We start from the raw sequence: 20,000 nt of genomic DNA on the forward strand, positions 1-20,000 counted from the left end.
GTATTACGGTCACCACTCCTGCACACCAATGAACTACGGGACACCTGGCAGTTCTCTCAGTGCCTAACCTAACCTAACCTAACCTGGCAGTTCTCAGTGCCTAACCTAACCTAACCTAACCTGGCAGTTCTCTCAGTGCAATCTCGACCCTAACCTAACCTAATCTCACCTAATGACCTACACACCACAACCACGGTGACCCCCAACAGTGACCCTCATTAAGGCTAATTGCCACCTTTATGACAAGAGATTTATGGCACTTTTAATGGCAGCTGAACATGGTAAGAGCGACAAGTTCGGTGTTGATATGACCTAACCTAACCTAACCTGACCTGACCTGATCTGACCTTTCCGTGAACCTCTTATCCAAAGGTTATTCGTGTTAACTCTAATATGACCAAACAACCCGTGACCTTTTCCTCAAATTATTATATATCTCATGTGTGACCTGACCTTCCCGTGACCTAATCTATCTATCTATCTATCTATCTATCTATCTATCTATCTATCTATCTATCTATCAATACCCACACACCCCAAATTCATCAACGCCATGCAACCAAAGTTTCAACACGGCCAAACTTGAAGTCAAATTAGCATATACATTTCCCTTCCGCGTGGTTCAATTTACCCTCCTGAAGAAGTGCAGTTACCAGGGACACGGGGCGGGGGCGTTAGGTTAGGGCTGGATGGGATGAGGCGGGCGTGGGCGGGGATAGGATGGGGTGGGCGTGGACAGGGTAATTCTCTCCTGACGGTGACTGATCGTTTGTCACTGAATATATTCGATAAATCTATTGTAGGAGTGACTGACGTAAACTGATCACTCGTTTACCATTAAAATTCTTATACGATGCGACAATACTGTTCTTCATTCCTTTGGTGTTTGTAAGTTTTTCCTTCCTCCTTTCCTTCCTTCATTATTTCCTTCCTTACTTCCATCCTTCTAACCTTCCTTCCTTCCTTCCTTCCTTTCTTGTACCCCCCTTCCATCTTTCCTTCCATCCTTCTACTTCCCTTCCATCCTTTCTTTCTTAATTCATTCATTACTTCCTTCCTTCTACCTTCCTTCCTTCCTTCTACCTTCCTTCCATCCTACCTTCCTTCATTCATTCATTCCTTTATTCCTTCTTCCTTCCTTCCATCAATCAAGAGTGCCGTAACTCCCCACCATCAGCGTCACTCACGTAAATTGATAACGAGTTACAGGAAGAAGAACAAGAACAAAAGAACAAGAACAAGAACAAGTACAAGAAAAAGAACAACAACAAGAACAAGAACAAGAACAAGAAGAACAAGAAGAACAAAGAAAGACACAGTAATCTAATTCTTTAATACAACATTGTGGAGTATCTGAGTACACATTCTTCCTACCTCAAGCTCGCTGTATGTATGTATGTATGTATGTATGTATGTATGCATGTATGTATGTATGTATGTATAGTATCGGTGTTGACAGGCAGATGGCAGCACTCAATGGCCCCTCAACCCTCCACCTCACTCCTGCCCTCCCCCTTCCCACCCCTCTCCATCCCCCCCTCCCCGCGTGAAAAGAAAGCGCCATTATGCACCTTGTTCTTTGTCTTTTGATAATAATGATGTAATGATTAAATTGTTAGGTACGTGTGAAGAAAACATCTCTGGGGTGAGCGGTGCCGGAAGGAAGGAAGGAAGGAAGGAAGGAAGGAAGGAAGGAAGGAAGGATGAGGAGAATTTATTAAGCAATTTGTTTGTGGTGGTGACCTTAGGAACTAAACTTTAAGAGAGAGAGAGAGAGAGAGAGAGAGAGAGACAGAGAGAGAGAGAGAAAATATACAACTTACACAACAATGAAGCCAAAAGTTGGATTTTCATTCATCAAATTTGCATTCCTCCGATTTCATTTATTTACCTGAGTGTAAATTATGAGTAGGTCAAAGTTAACGATATACTGCCGCATGTTATAGAAAGTGTCATATATATATAGAGACAATAAGTATGTATGATATATACATTATATAGAACAAATATAACAGACATATTGTTTCTCTCTTCGTTATATAATATACACAGTGTAATATAGTGCCATAGTGGGTTACAGTATGGTGTTTCAGTACTCAAATGTTATATGTCATCAGAATATATTATACTGAAGCAATATATGTGGAGGTGTTATATTTAATGGGATCCAATGCTAATAAATTGTAAATAGTTTAAAGGAATAATATAAGTCATTTGAAATTTTAATGGTTTTGTATATGTATTCACACACACACACACACACACACACACACACACACACACACACACACACACACACACACACACACACACACACACACACACACACACACACACACACACACAGAAAAAAGATAAACACCTGGAAAAAACGTAAATTAAACACCAATTAACTCACCTGAGCTTTGTAAATCACTCAAGGCTCTCACACCAATCAATAGACACACTCACCTGCCACTCCACCACGGCGGAACAAGAGTCAGTCATGTAAACAGAAGACTCTTAGACTCTTGAAAAAAAAATAATATGAATTACCCAAGTGTGGAGAAGATTGAGGAAGGAGTGAGGCTCTTGCTACCACTGACTCACGCCCCACACTCATGAACTACAGGTAACCTCACTCCACGTAATGCACCTCTCTATTCATACTAGTCAGGGGGTCATCAATTGAGTGTGTGAGTGAGTGAGTGAGTGAGTGAGTGTCAATTTTTATAAGACTGCAAGTGTAACATAAGTGTCCGTGTAACGACAGTACAAGTGTGAAGTGTGTGTGTGCGTTGAGTGTGTGTGTGTGTAAGTGCGTGAGGTGAGTGTAGTGACCGAGTGGCTCCTTAAAATAGACAAGAGGAGTGAGATAAGAGCTTCATTTACTCACCTCTTCTGAATCTGTCTCGACCACTGATGTGAAGCAGCTCGAACCCGGTGATACCTAAGACACAACGAGAAACATTACAGGTTAAATGATTATATAGTGATGATAAACACACACACACACACACACACACACCACACTCTCTCTCTCTCTCTCTCTCTCTCTCTCTCTCTCTCTCTCTCTCTCTCTCTTCTTCATAAAGACAATATTTCGCCTCACTAAACAATATTAAAAACGTAATATAATAAAAATACACTAATTAAAGGCCCGATAAATTTTACAAAATATTAAAAAATAAATAAAATCCCCTTTTCATCACACGTCAGTTAATTCAGTCACGCTACAGCCTGGTGATAAATAGACGATATTTTAAAGACCAAACCTTATATGTCAGTGATTATGATAGATAGATAGATAGATAGATAGATAGATAGATATATAGATAGATTGATAGATAGATAGAAAAGTAAAAAAAACGAATAAACATAACTAATAATAAAAAATACAAGAAAAATAATTAAAAGAAAGATAGAGGGAAAAAGTGATGATGGCTTAAAAAAACAAAAACAATTCAAGACGATGGTTTAGGTTTTAACTCTGTAAGAACGACCATTAAACCTACACTCCTCAAAGGGGGTTAAAACCACATCTTCGTGAGGTTAAAACAATTGGTTATCTTTATCTAATAATTTAAAACATCACCAGGAACGACATAATAACAACACCTCACGTAAACCAACAGTTCCATCCTCCAGGTACGAAACGAGGTCAAGACAGGTGAGATAGATATGACCTATTGACCCTGGCGCGGGGAAGGTCACTGAGCCAAGGGGGAGGTGAGGAAACGCTGGGGAGATTAGGTTTACGGGTTATTGCAGCAGCAGTAGTGTTCACCTGAGGTATTTTTGTCTCCTTTACCTGTGTTGAGGAAACTTCTTTGGTCTTGGTGAAACGACGGTGTGTGGGAGCTGTGTGAGGTGTGTGTGTAGGGTGTGTAGGGATGTGTGGGATGTGTGGGGGTGTGTGGGGTGTGTGGGATGTGTGTGGGGCGTGTGGTGTTGGTGTGATGTTGGGGTGGTGTGTGATGTGTGGGGCTGGGTGTGTGTAGGGTGTGTAGGGATGTGTGGGATGTGGGGTGTGTAGGGGTGTTGTGGGATGTGTGGGGTGTGTAGGGGTGTCGGTGTGTGGGGTGTGTAGGGGTGTCTAGGGATGTGTGTGGGAGCTGTGTGTGGATGTGGGAGCTGTGTGGGGGTGGGAGCTAGGATATAATAGTGCGTGATTAAGCCGTGCTGGTTCGTCCACTCTAGCCAACATCCGAGGCATTCTTTAGTCAGCTTCACAGTCACTCCTCCCTCACACTGCCCCCACACTCCGCCCTCCTCCTCCCTCACCTGCGCCCTCACCTCCGCCCTCACCTCCGCCCTCACTTCCGCCCTCACACTGCCCCTCCACTCCCGCCCTCACACTCCTCCCCCCCCCCCCCCCCCCACCCCCACCCCCTCACCCCCCCCCCGCGCCCTCACACTCCGCCCTCACCTCTGCCCTTACACCCCGCCCTCACACCGCCCTCCACACTGCGTCCACACACCTCGTTCAACACACCTGTACACATCTTGAATAATCGTGAAAGAGGTCAGGTGGGAGTGAGGTGGAGGTGGAGGTAGAGGAGAGGGAGGAGAATTGAGTTGAGTGATACCAAATTATGATCCATCAATCAATGTCCACCTGTCTACTAAATTTTGATTATATGAATATTTGACGATCTGTGGGGGAGGGGACGGGACAGGACAGGACGGAGGGAGAGGAGGATATATACAGGCATGTGTTTATCTGACACCTCATAGATCAACATTTAAAATATGCCCCCACCCCCCCACCCCACCCCCCACCCCCACCCTCTACCCTACCCCCAACCCTCTCCTTTATAAATAATAGACGTTTGAAGTTCCGCCATTAATTTATTTTATTTTATTTTTTATTTTTGGTTTTAAAACATCCATACGACGCGTGACAAAAACAAAAGAAGTCAGTTTCAATACATCTGAATCATGTCGAGGAAAAAAAGAGTATTTTACCAACTTTTTCCCTCATTAAATGCCTCGTAAGCTGAGAGAGAGAGAGAGATAACAGGAGGTGAAGGAGACGTACACCCACCCACCTACACACCTACACACATGACTTTCTCAGACCAGGTATAGGTAGGCACTGCAAGGGTATAACACACACTCTCTCTCTCCCTCTCGTTGGCTGTCATTCATACCTGGTGTGTCTTGCTATAAATAAAACCACTTGTATAAATAACTCACAATGTCCTTCTAAATATATCTATATAGACACGTACATACCCTGTTGTGTGCTCTATAAACGTCTACACACACACACACACACACACACACACACACACGGGTCCATACTCCCCCCTTGTGTATTTTAATGGTACAAACACAAAATCTATTATGCATGGAATAAACTGTGGTTGGTGTAGACTCCATCCTATCTGGACTGGCAAGTATGACTGTGTAGGCCAGGGATCAATATTTACTCAAGCCTAAGGGAAGGGGAAGGGGGAAGGGAAGAGGGAAGGGAGGGGAAGGAGGAAGGGGATGCTGTGATGTTTAGAACGGAGATAAAATTCGCCGAAAAATTCCCAATGTTACGTTCAATTCTATTTGGCTGCGTGTGATGTAATGATAGATAGATAGATAGATAGATAGATAGATAGATAGATATTTCCTTTAAAGATCTTTTTACCGTTCAATTACTTTTATTATACTATCCATCTAGCCCCCCCTCCCCCCCTCCCCCTCCCCTCAGTAACTCAAGGGCTCATTCACTCGCCTCTAATTACTCTCTGACTTTATCTTGTCGTCTCATCTATTTTTACACATATTTTTTTTTTTTATTTGTATTTTTTTTTTCGTATTTAATTTTTTTTCGGAATAAATCACTGAGGGCAGAAAATAATGTGTGTGTGTGTGTGTGTGTGTGTGTGTGTGTGTGTGTGTGTGTGTGTGTGTGTGTGATCAGTCTTACATAACCTGGGAGGGAGGAAGAGCGTGTCGAAGGATCCTTGCTCAATCGTCTCTCACACCTTTACTAACTGATCCCTCATTCCTCCTCCTTCCTTCCTTCTTCCTTCCTCCTTTATCCATATTGTCTCTCCTTCTCTACAAATTTTCCACTTTTTTTTATTCCTCGAGTCTTTTATTTATTTATTTATCTTCATTTTGTTTGTTTCTCTTATAAGAATAATGTTATCTTACACACACACACACACACACACACAAACACACTCCTACATACACCCCCCACACATACCCCCCCACATACACCCCCACATACACCCCCTACACACACCTCTCCCCTCTCCCTCAGATCACAAGTACCCTGCACCTTTGTCTCAGCAGGCATTCACAGGTTAGGGGCTCACTCAAAACACCTTTATAAATTCATGCCCCCCCCTCCTCCCCTTTGGAAACTTGAAGGCTTCTCTGATCCATACCAACTCTCTTCCCCTTTACCACCACACATTTACATCCCCCTAAACCCCCTTTTTTCCTCCTCTCCCTTCCTTCTTATCTCCTCCCTTACTTCCTATCGCTTCATCCACCCTTACCTACATTCACCTGCTATTTCTCCACTTCCTGTCAACCTCCACCTCAACCTCAACCTTAACCTCAACCTCCACCTCAACCTCAACCTCAGCCTCAACCTCAACCTCAACCTCAACCTCAACCTCAACCTCAACCTCAACCTCCTCAACCTCAACCTCAACCTCCACATCCCTCAACCTCCACCTCCACCTCAACCTCAACCTCAACCTCAACCCTCCCACCTCCAGGCGTCACTTACAGATGGAGGTAGTCAAGACCTCCTGTTCCTTACTCTCGTCTCCCTAAGTATAAACACCTGAGGCTTTTGTATTACTTCCATTTACTTTAGGTATCTTCCTCCTCCTCCTAATCCTCTTCCTCCTCATCTTCTTCCTCCTGCTCTTCTTCCTCATCCTCCTCCTATTATTACTCGTATGCCCCCCCCTCCCCACCCACACACACACAGGCAGATGTTGAAAATAATTATTGATTTTATTTTATTTGGTGTGGAATGAATATCACGTGTTGTGTGTGTGTGTGTGTGTTGTGTGTGGTGTGTGATAACCACCCTACTCCTCACCTCAAGTGTGTGTGTGTGTGTGTGTGTGTGTGTGTGTGTGTGTGTGTGTGTGTGTGTGTGTGGTGTGGGTGATCCACTCACTCACTCCTGCATCCTTCATAGGTGTGTGTATGTGGTGTGTGTGTGTGTGTGTGTGTGTGTGTGTGTGTGTGTGGTGTAATTCTCACTCACTCACTCACCTGCATCCTTCATAGGTGTGTGTGTGTGTGTATGTGTGTGTGTGTGTGTGTGTGTGTGTGTGTGTGTGTGTGTGTGTGTGTGTGTGTGTGTGTGGGTAGCACTCACTCACTCACCATCCTTTAGGTGTGTGTGTGTGTGTGTGTGTGTGTGTGTGTGTGTGTGTGTGTGCGCAAGCCTGAAAAGTCTTCCTGCAGGTGACAGATTACCTCTCCTCCCTCCCTCACTCCCCTCTCCTCCCTCACCCCTCTCCCTCCCTCACCTGCCCTACCCACATACCTTATCTCCCTCTCCTCTCTCTTCATTCTTCCCTCTCTCTCTCACCTCTCTCTCTCTCTCTCTCTCTCTCTCTCTCTCTCTCTCTCTCTCTCTCTCTCTCTCTGATGCTTTCAAGGCAGTACTTCAAACATTGCAATTCCAAAGCTAACTAGCAATTTGTTATTTATTTTTTTCCCCAGTGAATAGAATGACGGGGCCCTTGAGCACGTAGGAACTCTCTGGAGAAGTTCCCAGAACCACGGCGAGACCATCTGTGTGTGTGTGTGTGTGTTGTGAATTATATTTCCCATTCCAGCTGCTCTCTGTGATAAATTCCAGCTCGTAAAAGACCTGAATACTGTTGATAAATTTCCTCGGGTAAACAAACATTCCAGATCCCAACTACAAATTTTGGCGGGAAAGATTACAGGGTCCTAGTGACGAATTTTGGCGGGAAGAGGGCTGAGGGCTGGGGGCTGCTGGGGTGGTGGTGTTGGGTGGTGTGAGGTAGTAGGGGCGGTGGGGTGGGGATGTTGGGAGTTAGGTAGGTAGGGGAGGGGGTGGGGAGGGTGATTCGAAAGCCTGACTTATTTGACTTCATCAATCTTATCGTTAAGGATATTATGTGTTCATGTCTCGCCGTCCATCACTGTAGAGGTCCTAGACTAACCTGTCACTGATCAAGGAAGTTCTATAATTAATCAAAATCTATATTAACTGAGATACGAACCCGCGATCCTTGAGCTAAGAAAACGAGCGATGTTTTCACTCAGCCACAGCACACCAAGAACTTTTTATCATGCAATTACCTCGATTAACGATCATTTCCTGGTGATTGGCACTAACGACCCTCAATCTCTTGTTTACTAGCTGAAGATATTAATTACCATGATAACCCTTCGTCATGACACCCCCTCATTAATAACACCTGGGAAATATAGATCGTAGGCGAGGGCTACTGTGTGTGATGATGATGATGATGATGATGATGATGATGATGATGATGATGATGATGACGATGATGATGATGATGATGATGATGATGATGATGATGATGATGATGATGATGATGATGATGATGATGATGATGATATGATGATGATGACGATGATGATGATGATGATGATGATGATGATGATGATGATGATGATGATGATGATGATGATGATGATGATAATAATAATAATACAGTATGGCATTATGTGTGTGTGTGTGTGTGTGTGTGTGTGTGTGTATGTGTGTGTGTGTGTGTGTGTGTGTGTGTGTGTGTGTGTGTGTGTGTGTGTGTGTGTGTGTGTGTGTGTGTGTGTGTGTGTGTGTGTGTGTGTGTGTGTGTGTGTGGGTGGTGTGGTGTGTATGTGTGTAAGACTAAAGCAGGCCTACACGTTAATTGTTTAAAGGGGCGTGTGTATACGTACATAGCGTTTATTTCCAGATAGTACACACACACACACACACACACACAGTATACCCACCAGGATGCAGCTGTCGACCTGTCTCAAGTGACCCACCTCCCTCCCTCCCTCTCCCTTCCTTCTCCCTTGCTCCCCCCTCCCTTTCCCTTACTCTCTCCCTCTCCCTTCCCTTTCAACCCCTTTCCTCCCTCAACTCCCTCCCTCCCAACCCTCCTCCCTCACTCTCCCTCACTCTCCCTCTCATCACCCCTCCTCCTCCCTCTCCTTCTACCTGGTTATCGATCACCTGAATGAGACGCAGGGGAGGGAGGGGAAGAGGGACCGGGAGGATGATGGTGGTTATGGTGATGATGGTGGTGATGAGTAGTGGTGATGGTGAGTAGTTGTGGTCATGAGTGCTGGTGGTGTTGGTGGTGAAGGTAGCTAATAGTGGTGATGGTGGTGACTGAGTGATGGTGTGGTGAAAGCGATGGTGAGTGATGATGACACAAGAATGATGGGAAATAATGGTGATAGTAGTAATGATGAGCAACAATAAGTAGGAGTAATGGTGATGGTGATGGTGAAGGATGATGGTGATGACAAGGACTTATACTCATCACTTTAAAAAAATCAATAAACACATCGAAAAATCTTGGGGGGTCACTCTCTCCCCCCCCCCTCTCCTCCTTCTCTCTGTTACTATACTTGTGAAGGGAAAAAAGGAACTCTATTGAACCAGGCACCAATAAAAGGGTAAATGAGCTTGGCGGCGGTGGTGGTGATAGTGGTGGTGGTGGTGGTGGAGAGAGCCATCTTCTTTAATGTTATCAGGACCGCCAGGTAGTTCGTAGGTGGAGGAGCGGGCCCGTCTGTCTCCTTTACCTCTATCGTGAAGGAAGGAAGGAAGGAAGAAAGGAAGGAAGGAAGGAAGGAAGAAACGAAGGCTGTGAAAAGAAGAGAAGAAGAAGGAGGAGGAGGAGGAAGGAGGTAGTGATGGTTGAAGAGTGATAGGCTGAATCACTAACCTGGCCCTGAAGACAAGGCCAAACAAACTCCCATATGGCCACCACACCAGACACCCTGTGAGAGGCCATAAACAAAGCCTCCTCAACTGTCCCCCTTAATCTGGTGCTGTGAGACCGTATTAAAGTCTTCGTGTTATTCTGATTGTTATTATGTTATTCTGATTGTTGTTTTGTTATTCTGATTGTTATTTTGTTATTCTGATTGTTATTTTGCTATTTCTCTCACCCATTCACCTCCAACTAGTAAGTAAAGGAGTAACTAGTTTCCCCTCACCTCCAACTAGTAAGTAAAGGAGTAATCAGTCTCCCTTCACCTTCGATAATGGCACCAGTTACTCACACTCCAGGACCAATAGTGAGGGGTGAGGGAGGGGAGAGGTGAGGGAGTGGTAGGGGAAGGGGGAGAGTGGGGGTGAAATAGATAGATAGATAGATACCCACCCACACACACACACACACACACACACACACACACACACACACACACACACAGTTGAAACAATCAGTGTCACACTAACAAGTCCCACCACTCTCGTCTCCTCTATTACTGCAGGAAGAGCAAGGTGAAGGGCAGGAGGAGGAGGGAGGAGGAGGAGGAGGGAGGGGAGGAAGAGGAGGAGGGGTACGAGGGGTAGGAGAGGAGGATGAGGGAGGGATAAGAAGGAGGAGGAGGGGGGAGGAAGAGGAGGAGGGGAGAGAGGAGAGGGGGAGGTGTAGGATGGAGGATGGGGAGGAAGAGGAGGAGGGGGAGGTGTAGGATGGAGGATGGGGGTAGGAGTGGGGAGGGAGAGGCAGGAGGGAAGAGGAAGGAGACACCAGGAGGAAGAAGAGAGATAAAGAATAACAGGAGTGTGAAAGAGACTAAAAAGAGAGAATAGGGATAAAACTGATAAAGAAGAAGAGGAAGACGACTAGGAAGAGAAGGAGGAGGAGGTGATATAAGAATAATAAATGAGAGGAAAAGAGGAAATAATGGCAGGGAAGAGAGAGCGACAAGATAGATGGTATGGGGTAACTAAGATGAAGGAAGGAAGGAAGGAAGGAAGGAGGTGAGGAAGAAGGAGAGTGAGGGGCAAGGAGAGGTAGGGAGGGAGGGAAAGAGGGAGATTATGAGACTCATTTCTCATCTCAACAGTGGGAAAATGTGAGGAATACTCTCTCTCTCTCTCTCTGCTCCAACCTTCCCTCTCCACCAACCTCCTCCTCCTCCTCCTCCCATCTCCTCTCTTCTCTCCTCTCTCCACCCTCCTCCCCTCCTCACACCCTCTCTTCTTCCTCTCTCCACCAATCCTCCTCCTCCTCACATCTCCCTCTCTCTTCCTCTCTCCACCAATCCCTCCTCCTCCTCACCACTCCTTGTCACAGTCCACCAGACATCCCTAATGGCAGCCATCTTCACGCCCTCTCCCCACCTCTCCCCCCTAACAAGGTTCTGGGGGTGGGTGGTTAGGGGGGGGGGAGGCAGTCTTAAGAGAAAAGCAGACTACTACGTCACTGTTAGCCACCTCTTCAATCACCTAGCTGAGTTGATTGATTGATAGAGTGATTGATTAGGAGAGTATTTTAACGTCGCCCCCATGGTCTGTTATTGACCAGAATTTTGGATTAAAAAAATAATTAATCCCATTCTGAACGGACCATAGAAAACGAAAATCAGAATATCAACAATGGGGTAACCTGTAGATTGTTGGTACTCCTCTACACACCGAGTCTAATTAATATACTATAGCGGTTTATAAGACCAACTACAGGCTTATTAATCTCTCTCTTAAGCTTTACCTAAGGTCTGTCAACACCTCGAGTTCTCTACTATGTTTAAATGTGCACACACACACACACACACACACACACTTCCAGAATTTATGCAACTTTTTTTTTTCTTATCAATTTTACTGATTGCTTTAACGCTACAAACCCATCTGAAATAATTCTAGTTTATGAATAATTTTTTTTCAATGAATGATTCTAATCCACCGTAATGAATACTATTTGGTGGGTAGCTTTTGTTTGTTGGAGGGGGTTGGGGGTTGGGGATCTATTGTTTAATACACCAAAATAAATCGAGGAAAGTTTACAGTATATTTTTCTGATCTATATAAAATAAACTTTCATTGAATATATCCCAAGTGTGACTGCTGAGTGTGTACAATAAATTCCAATATGTGTTTACGCTAACCCTTACAACCCACCCACCCCCAGCCCCCTCCGCCCCTAGGTTAATTGATTTCATCTTTTTTTCGTCTGTGTAATTGAAAGGGAACTGGAAATTACAATAGTGTCATGGCTAGTGAAAAACAATAGTCAATTTAATAGTATTTAATAGCCAGAATCCCGATGCTTGAGTGATGTTAGCTAGATGAAGAATAAAAATAGAGGTTTTATTATTATTAAGTAGTAGTAGTAGTAGTAGTAGTAGTAGTAGTAGTAGTAGTAGTATTAGTAGTAGTAGTAGATTTTATTATCATTATTATTATTATTATTTTTAACGCTGTTGCATTTATATTTGTGTGTGTGTGTGTGTGTGTGTGTGTGTGTGTGTGTGTGTGGAGGAGGCAGTAGTGGGGATGATACAGGTTCATTAGCGTGAGAACCCCAGTTTAAGAGCTTAGGCCAGGGCTGACATACCTCAATTGTGGTGTAGTGTATGGTGTAGTGTGGTGTAGTGTAGTGTAGTGTAAGTGTAGTATAGTGTGGTGTGGTGTAGTATAGTGTGGTGTAGTGTAGTCTGGCGTGGTGTAGTGTAGTGTAGTGTAGTGTGGTGTAGTGTAGTGTGGTCTGGCGTGGTGTAGTGTGTGTAGTGTAGTGTAGTGTAGTGTAGTGTGGTGTGGTGTAGTGTAGTATAGTGTAGTGTAGTGTAGTGTAGTGTAGTGTAGTATAGTGTACGCTGGCTCAAGTAATATATCACACGTTGATAAAATCCTTCCTGGTCGTGGCATTAAAAGCACATCATCATCCTAACCTAACCTAACCTTACCTTTGTGGTGATGTAAGGGAAGTGTAAAGAAAGTGAGAGGGAAGTGTAAAGAAAGTGAGAGGGAAGTGTAAAGAAAGTGAGAGGAAGTGTAAAGAAAGTGAGAGGGAAGTGAGAGAAGTTTAAAGAAAGTGAGAGGGAAGTGAGAGGGAAGTTTAAAAAATAAGAGGGACGTTTAAGGAAAGTAAGAGGGAAGTTTATGGAAAGTGAGGGAAGTGAGAGGGAAGTACCAAGAGAACCAGTAGACATAGGTACAGTACACAAACTCTCTTTTCTTGACATACACGACTAACTTAATGAGCCGATTGTAAATAAATAAAGAGTCAGGTGTATTAATGGTATGAGTAGAGGGAGTTCCACCACTTAACAGGAACTCTCATCTTGAAAAGTCTCTCTCTAGGTTCTAGCGGAGATAACCTAATAGTATACCGCTCTTAAGAACTTTCTCCGGAGCTCAAAGAGAATTTTATATCATGTTCCTACTCGGTAAAGACACGAGTAAAGAATTCTATCCCTGAAAGAACGAACAAGGGGCTACGGTAATAAGATTTCCCCGTTCTGTTAACTCGGCGGTTAACTAACTTCTTCCCCTTCCCAAAACCCCAAAAAAGATCTATCTCACGCCCACTGTTGACAATACCACGTTTTTCCCCAGGTATGACCAGTTTAAGATTACCCCTCCCCCTCCCAGTCCCCTCCCTCCCCCCTCCCTCCTCCCCCCTCTCTAAGCTTTCTCCATTTTAGCCAAAAGTCTTTATAATACAAGTGATTCGAGTTAACAACCGATCACGAGATTAAATCCATTCATTCATTTACTTTTAAACCAACAAAAACCTAATTCGACGTAATGCCTTATAATTTATTCTTTAATTACCAAACTTTAATTACCAAGCTGAGGAAATTGATAGAGGCGATCAGAACAGACAATCAGATACTACACCTGATTGACTAATGTACCAGCAATAAAGACACCATCAGGATAGACCTTCAACACTACCATACATAACATATTTATATACCGATCAGAACAGACAATCAGATACTACACCTGATTGACTATGTTACCTAGTAGTAGACGCATTCCAAATCATTATAAAGTAGCTCGCTAGGTGTTGTTTCCGGGTGTTTCTATGTATATAAATAATAACAAAAGGTAATTACATTAAGAAAAGTAGTTTAGAGTAGAGGGAGATAATAGCGAGATAGAGGAGAAGTGTAGTGGACTGGTTTAAGACTCGTCGTTAAGTCTGAATGACCTTCAATATCTTACAGGAGCAGAGGAGAGACAATAGCCTGGTGATTGTTTCACTTCCCTTCTAACTCCCCTCCCTCCTTCCCCTTTCTCTCACCTACTTTCCCTTCTCTCACCTTCCTTCCCTTTCTCCCACCTCCCTTCCCTCCATCCTCCCCCTCTCCCCACCCCTCCCTCCCCCACCTTCCCTCCAACAGACCCGCACCAAACTTCAGTACCAGGGGACAAGACGGCCAATCGTCTCGCCTTCTTTTCCTCATTCCCCAGGGCGTGCAATTCCCCCTCACAGCCTGAGTCCCAGTTGTGACGCCTGCTCAATACACACTGTCGAGGCGCCTGGGCGCAGAGAACAGGGAAGGAATGGAACGGACGGAACGGAACGGAACGGAACGGAACGGAACGGAACGGGACGGAACAGATGGAACGGAACGGAACGGAACGGGACGGGACGGAACGTAACAGAACGGAACGGGATGGTTGCAGCAGAAGAAAGGCTAGGAGCGAGACAGGACAGGTTAGATCAGACAGTGAATGGCGAGGAAGGAACTAAAGGACATAATTTGACGGTTTATAGACGGGGAGAGGCGAGACAGAGGGGGCTGAGTGGTGGACCAGAGAGGGGCTGAGTGGACCAGGAGGGGGCTGAGTGGACCAGAGGGGGCAGAGACAGAGGGGCTGAGTGGATGGACCAGAGGGGCTGAGGGAACCAGAGGGGGCTGAGGTGGACCAGAGGGCACAGAGGGGGCTGAGTGGAGTGGACCAGAGGGGCTGAGTGGACCAGAGAGGGGGGCTGGATGGACAGAGAGGGGCCAGGGCAGAGGGGGCTGGTGAGTGGACCAGAGGGGGCTGGTGGACCAGAGAGGGCTGGGGTTGACCAGAGAGGGGCGAGACAGAGCGTATTTCAGGACCAAAGCTACGAAGGAGACAAGGGAGGGCATGACCGGGGAGGTGTGAGGGTAAGGGCGTGAGGTAGGTAAGACCACTGGGGGGGAGGGGCAGAGGGGGCGGGGGGCAGAGGGGGGCAGAGGGGGAAGAGGGGCTGCTACTGGGTAATTAATCAGTATAAATTTATTACACTAACTACACATTATGGTCTTAATTTTGGTGAGGGGGGAAGAGGGAGAGAGAGGGAGGAGAGGGAGGGAGAGGAGGAAGGGAGAGAGGAGGGAGGAGAGAGGAGGAGGAAGGGAGAGGGAGGAGGGGGAAGAACATGGAAGTAAAATCAAGGCCTTGGGATATGTGTGTGTGTGTGTGTGTCCCTTCCTTCTTCCCCACACACACACACACACACACACACACACAACGTAGGTGAGAGAGGTGAGAGAGAGAATATCAACACGACTACGTACCCAGCTCAACACACAAACACCATAAAAAGAGAACAAACAGCTAAACAAAAGCCTATCTTATCGTTGTTCAGGAGCGCCACGTTACAAACTTTCAAGAGCGAGAGAAAGAGAGGGGTGAGGGGGGAGGGGGGAGGAAACACAACAAAACGCCTTGGTAACAACTTTCCAATACACTTTCCTTGTACCTTCTTGGTTTGGTTTAGTTTTCCCCACCAGTTTTTTTCCCCGTCTAAACACATCAGGTTAGGTTAAGTTTTCATGATATAAAACATATACGTATTCCAGCACTTTATCCAGGAAAGCAAAAGATGGGAAAAAAAAATAATAGTGTTCAGTATTTTTTTCCAGCGTAAAAAAATAAAAATAAAAAATAAAACAATATTATTTTCTGAAAGCCTCTTATGTTTTTTCTCTGAACGATTAAAAAAAATACCAAGAAGCAATTTTTCAAGGTCTGTGTGTGTGTGTGTGTGTGTGTGTGTGTGTATGTGTGTGTCTGTGTGTGGGGAGGCGGAGGAAGCGGAGAAGGAGAAGGAGATTCCGGCTTAAGCAAAAAAGCAATTTCCCGCCATTGGATGAACGCTTGAGTATCTGTGTTGGGAATGACTTGAGTTGTTGCGTTTCTTGTCCTTTTACTTTCGGTTGTTGTGTCTACCCAGGCGTACTACACACACACACACACACACACACACACACACACACACACACACACACACACACACAGGAGAGAAATCAATTGGGGATTTAGTTAGTCGTAAATTTTCAGATAATCTCTAAATTATGGCGAAAGTTGAGGGTAGGATGGATGTGTTAACCGCACCTGATTGGACAATGTTGTGAGGGTCGACAGATCTATTGTGTGAGGGGCGACGGATCTATTGTGTGAGGGGCGACGGATCTATTGTGTGAGGCGACGGATCCTGTTGTGAGGGGCGACGGATCTATTGTGTGAAGGGCGACGGATCTATTGTGAGGGGCGACGGATCTATTGTGTGAGGGCGACGGATCTATTGAGGGGCGACGGATCTATTGTGTGAGGGCGACGGATCTATTGTGTGTGAGGGCGACGGATCTATTGTGTGAGGGCGACGGATCTGTGTGGGGGGCGACGGATCTATTGTGTGAGGGCGACGGATCTATTGTGTGAGGGCGATGGATCTATTGTGTGAGGGGCGACGGATCTGTGTGGGGGCGACGGATCTGTGTGAGGGGCGACGGATCTATTGTGTGAGGGCGACGGATCTATTGTGTGAGGGCGACGGATCTATTGTGTGAGGGCGACGGATCTATGAGGGTCGACGGATCTATTGTGTGAGGGCGACAGATCTATTGTGTGAGGGCGACGGATCTATTGTGAGGGGCGACGGATCTTTGTGTGAGGGCGACGGATCTATTGTGTGAGGGCGACGGATCTATTGTGTGGTCGACGGATCTATTGTGGTCGACGGATCTATTGTGTGAGGGGCGACGGATCTATTGTGTGGGGGCGACGGATCTATTGTGTGAGGGGCGACGGATCTGTGTGGGGTCGACGAATCTATTGTGTGAGGGCGACAGATCTATTGTGAGGGCGACGGATCTATTGTGTGTGAGGGCGACGGATCTATTGTGTGAGGGCGACGGATCTTTGTGTGAGGGCGACGGATCTATTGTGTGAGGTCGACGGATCTATTGTGTGAGGTCGACGGATTGATTGTGAGGGGCGACGGATCTATTGTGTGAGGGCGACGGATCTGTGTGTGAGGGGCGACGGATCTGTGTGTGAGGGGCGACGGATCTATTGTGTGAGGGCGACGGATCTATTGTGTGAGGGCGACGGATCTGTGTGAGGGGCGACGGATCTATGTGTGAGGGCGACGGATCTATTGTGAGGGGCGACAGATCTATTGTGGAGGGGCGACGGATCTATTGTGTGAGGATCTTGTGAGGGGCGACGGATCTGGTGTGAGGGCGACGGATCTTGTGTGAGGGGCGACAGATCTATTGTGTGAGGGCGACGGATCTATTGTGTGAGGGCGACAGATCTATTGTGTGAGGGGCGACGGATCTGTGAGGGCGACGGATCTATTGTGTGAGGGGCGACAGATCTATTGTGGAGGGCGACGGATCTATTGTGGGGTCGACAGATCTGTGTGTGGGGGCGACGGATCTATTGTGTGAGGGCGACGGATCTATTGTGTGAGGCGACGGATCTTTGTGTGAGGGCGACGGATCTATTGTGAGGGCGACAGATCTATTGTGTGAGGGGCGACGGATCTGTGTGTGAGGGGCGACGGATCTATTGTGTAGGTGCGACGGATCTATTTTGAGTGTGAGGAGGTGACGGACTTACTGTGAGTGTGATCTAATTTTAATCACAAGGTTGACACTACATAAACCCTTCACTTATCAAGGCTGTCAGGTGTAGCGAACATGACCTCATTTCTCTTCATCAAATTAAAAAAAAACATATTGTATTGAAATCTTTTAATATTAATAACAAACTACAGGAGCTTAGTATGTGTTGATAAAACTCCAGGACTTTACATCATTAAACAAAAGAATAAAGTTGTCTTTATCTAGTATTCTGATATATATAAATAAAAAAACATCATTTTTTTCTAGAGTTAGCTTGACAGTTTTGTGCTTTACATGATAAACATACAATAACAATACCTGATATTTCATTATAATATTATGATGAAAAATGATACGGTGATGTTTAAATGGGTCGTTAATATTTATAACACGTTGGGAGAACTTATTATGTTTACTTAATATTTCTGTGGAGTGAGTTTATGTGTTTACAATGGCACTGACACATACCACATTGTACCCAATTAGCGGCTGGCACCACCATCACCCTTGTCAACACGACTTGACACACCCTCCCTCACTACCAATACATCTCTCTCTCTCTCTCTCTCTCTCTCTCTCTCTCTCTCTCTCTCTCTTTCTGTTCTTGCTCTCATTTCTCTATTATTATTCTATTTTCTCTTCTTTATTTAGTTATCTTTTTCTCACTTTGTTCTTTTTTTGTCTTTACTCTTAATTTATTTGCATTTTATTTTAATCTCTCTCTCTCTCTCTCACTCTCTCTCTCTCTCTCTCTCTCTCTCTCTCTCTCTCTCTCTCTCTCTCTCTCTCTCTCATCACCTCGTTACATCTCAATAATTCACCAAACACGGTATTCAAGACAAATCCTCTCACCCGACCGATTTCCGATTGCACTGCGTCACTCCCCTATTGCAACTTTCAAACAAAATCTGGGCTTGGGAGGTGATAGAGAGGGGTGAGGGAATGGGGTGAGGGTGGGGGGGTGGGAGAGAGAGGGGTGAGGGGTGAGGAGAGGGGTGAGGTGGGGGTGATGGGAGAGGGGGTGAGGGGTGGGGGTGGAGGGGGTGAGGGTGGGTGGGGAGAGGGGTGGGGGGTGGGGTGGGGAGAGGGGGTGAGGGGTGGTGGGGAGGGAGAGAGAGAAAGAAGAGAGAGGAGACAGACAGAAAGAATGAAAATTATGACGGGGAAATATCTTTCTTGTTCATATTCCGGACACAGGTATAGAACATGACTGCGTGACCCCGTGACCTTTCATGTTCAATTATATTACAAACTGACTGCCTGACCTCGAGGAGCAACCACACCGCGAGAGATCAAGTTCAGAGGACATGTTTTGTTATTTTATTACGTGTTCAATTCCTGGTAACCCTGATATTTGACCTGGTAACCCTCATATATGACCTGGTAACCCTGATATTTGACCTGGTAACCCTGATATTTGACCTTTCCTGAGGTTAAATCTGACCTCTGGAATTTTTTTTTTAGGGGGGGCGAAGGTTAAGGTAAAGAGTCTTAATTAATACTGACCTTAATCCCTTATCTCATATTTGACTTTAATTAAGGTCTTAAGGGTCCTGCCATCCCTAAAACTTCCGTCTTTAATATTTTAGGAATTTTTTTACCCTTGTTCGTTACGTATCCCTCCTCTCACCCTCCCTAGAGCGTGACGGAGGAGGGAGGGGAAGGTGTTGGTTCTTGTCCCTACCCCTCACCCCTCCCTCTAGAGCGTGACGGAGGAGGGGGGAGGGTGGCTGTGGTTGTTTGCCCCCACCCCCCACCCCCAACCCCCCACCCCTCCCTCTAGAGCGTGACGGGCGGAGGGGAGGGTGTGGTGCTGTTGTTTGCCCCCACTCCACCCCCAACCTCACCCCTCCCTCTAGAGACGGGAGGAGGGGTGGAAGGTGTTGGGTTTGCCCCACCCCCCAACCCCCTCACCCCTCCCCAGAGCGTGACGGAGGAGGGGGAGGTATGGAAGGTGTTGGTTGTTGCCCCTCCCACCCCCATCCCCACCCCCAGCATATGGTCACTGTCACGGTGCCTCTGAAGATGCCAAAAAGAAAGAGAAGGGAAGGAAAGAGGGAGGAAGGAAGGAAGGATGAAGGCAAGGGAAGGAGAAAAGAAGGAAGAAAAGAGGGAGGGAGAAAGGGGGTGGTGGTGAGAGGTAGAAGTGAGGTACCGGACGGAGATAAAGGAAGGAGGCAGGAAGTGAG

The 20,000-nt window shown here is 46.0% G+C and overlaps 1 long non-coding RNA gene across 1 annotated transcript in view; it reads right to left on the bottom strand.

Moving 5' to 3' along the window:
• Nucleotides 1–20,000, bottom strand: part of LOC121861163 — a 130,570-nt gene that overhangs the window by 55,197 nt on the left and 55,373 nt on the right. The window contains exon 4 of the long non-coding RNA XR_006087984.1: nt 2,876–2,929. This is a non-coding gene — a long non-coding RNA (uncharacterized LOC121861163). The remainder of the gene's footprint in view (nt 1–2,875; nt 2,930–20,000) is intronic.

The sequence above is a fragment of the Homarus americanus genome, unplaced genomic scaffold (assembly GCF_018991925.1).
Source record: "Homarus americanus isolate GMGI-L3 unplaced genomic scaffold, GMGI_Hamer_2.0 scaffold52806, whole genome shotgun sequence".
Classification (NCBI taxonomy): Eukaryota; Metazoa; Arthropoda; class Malacostraca; order Decapoda; family Nephropidae; genus Homarus; species Homarus americanus.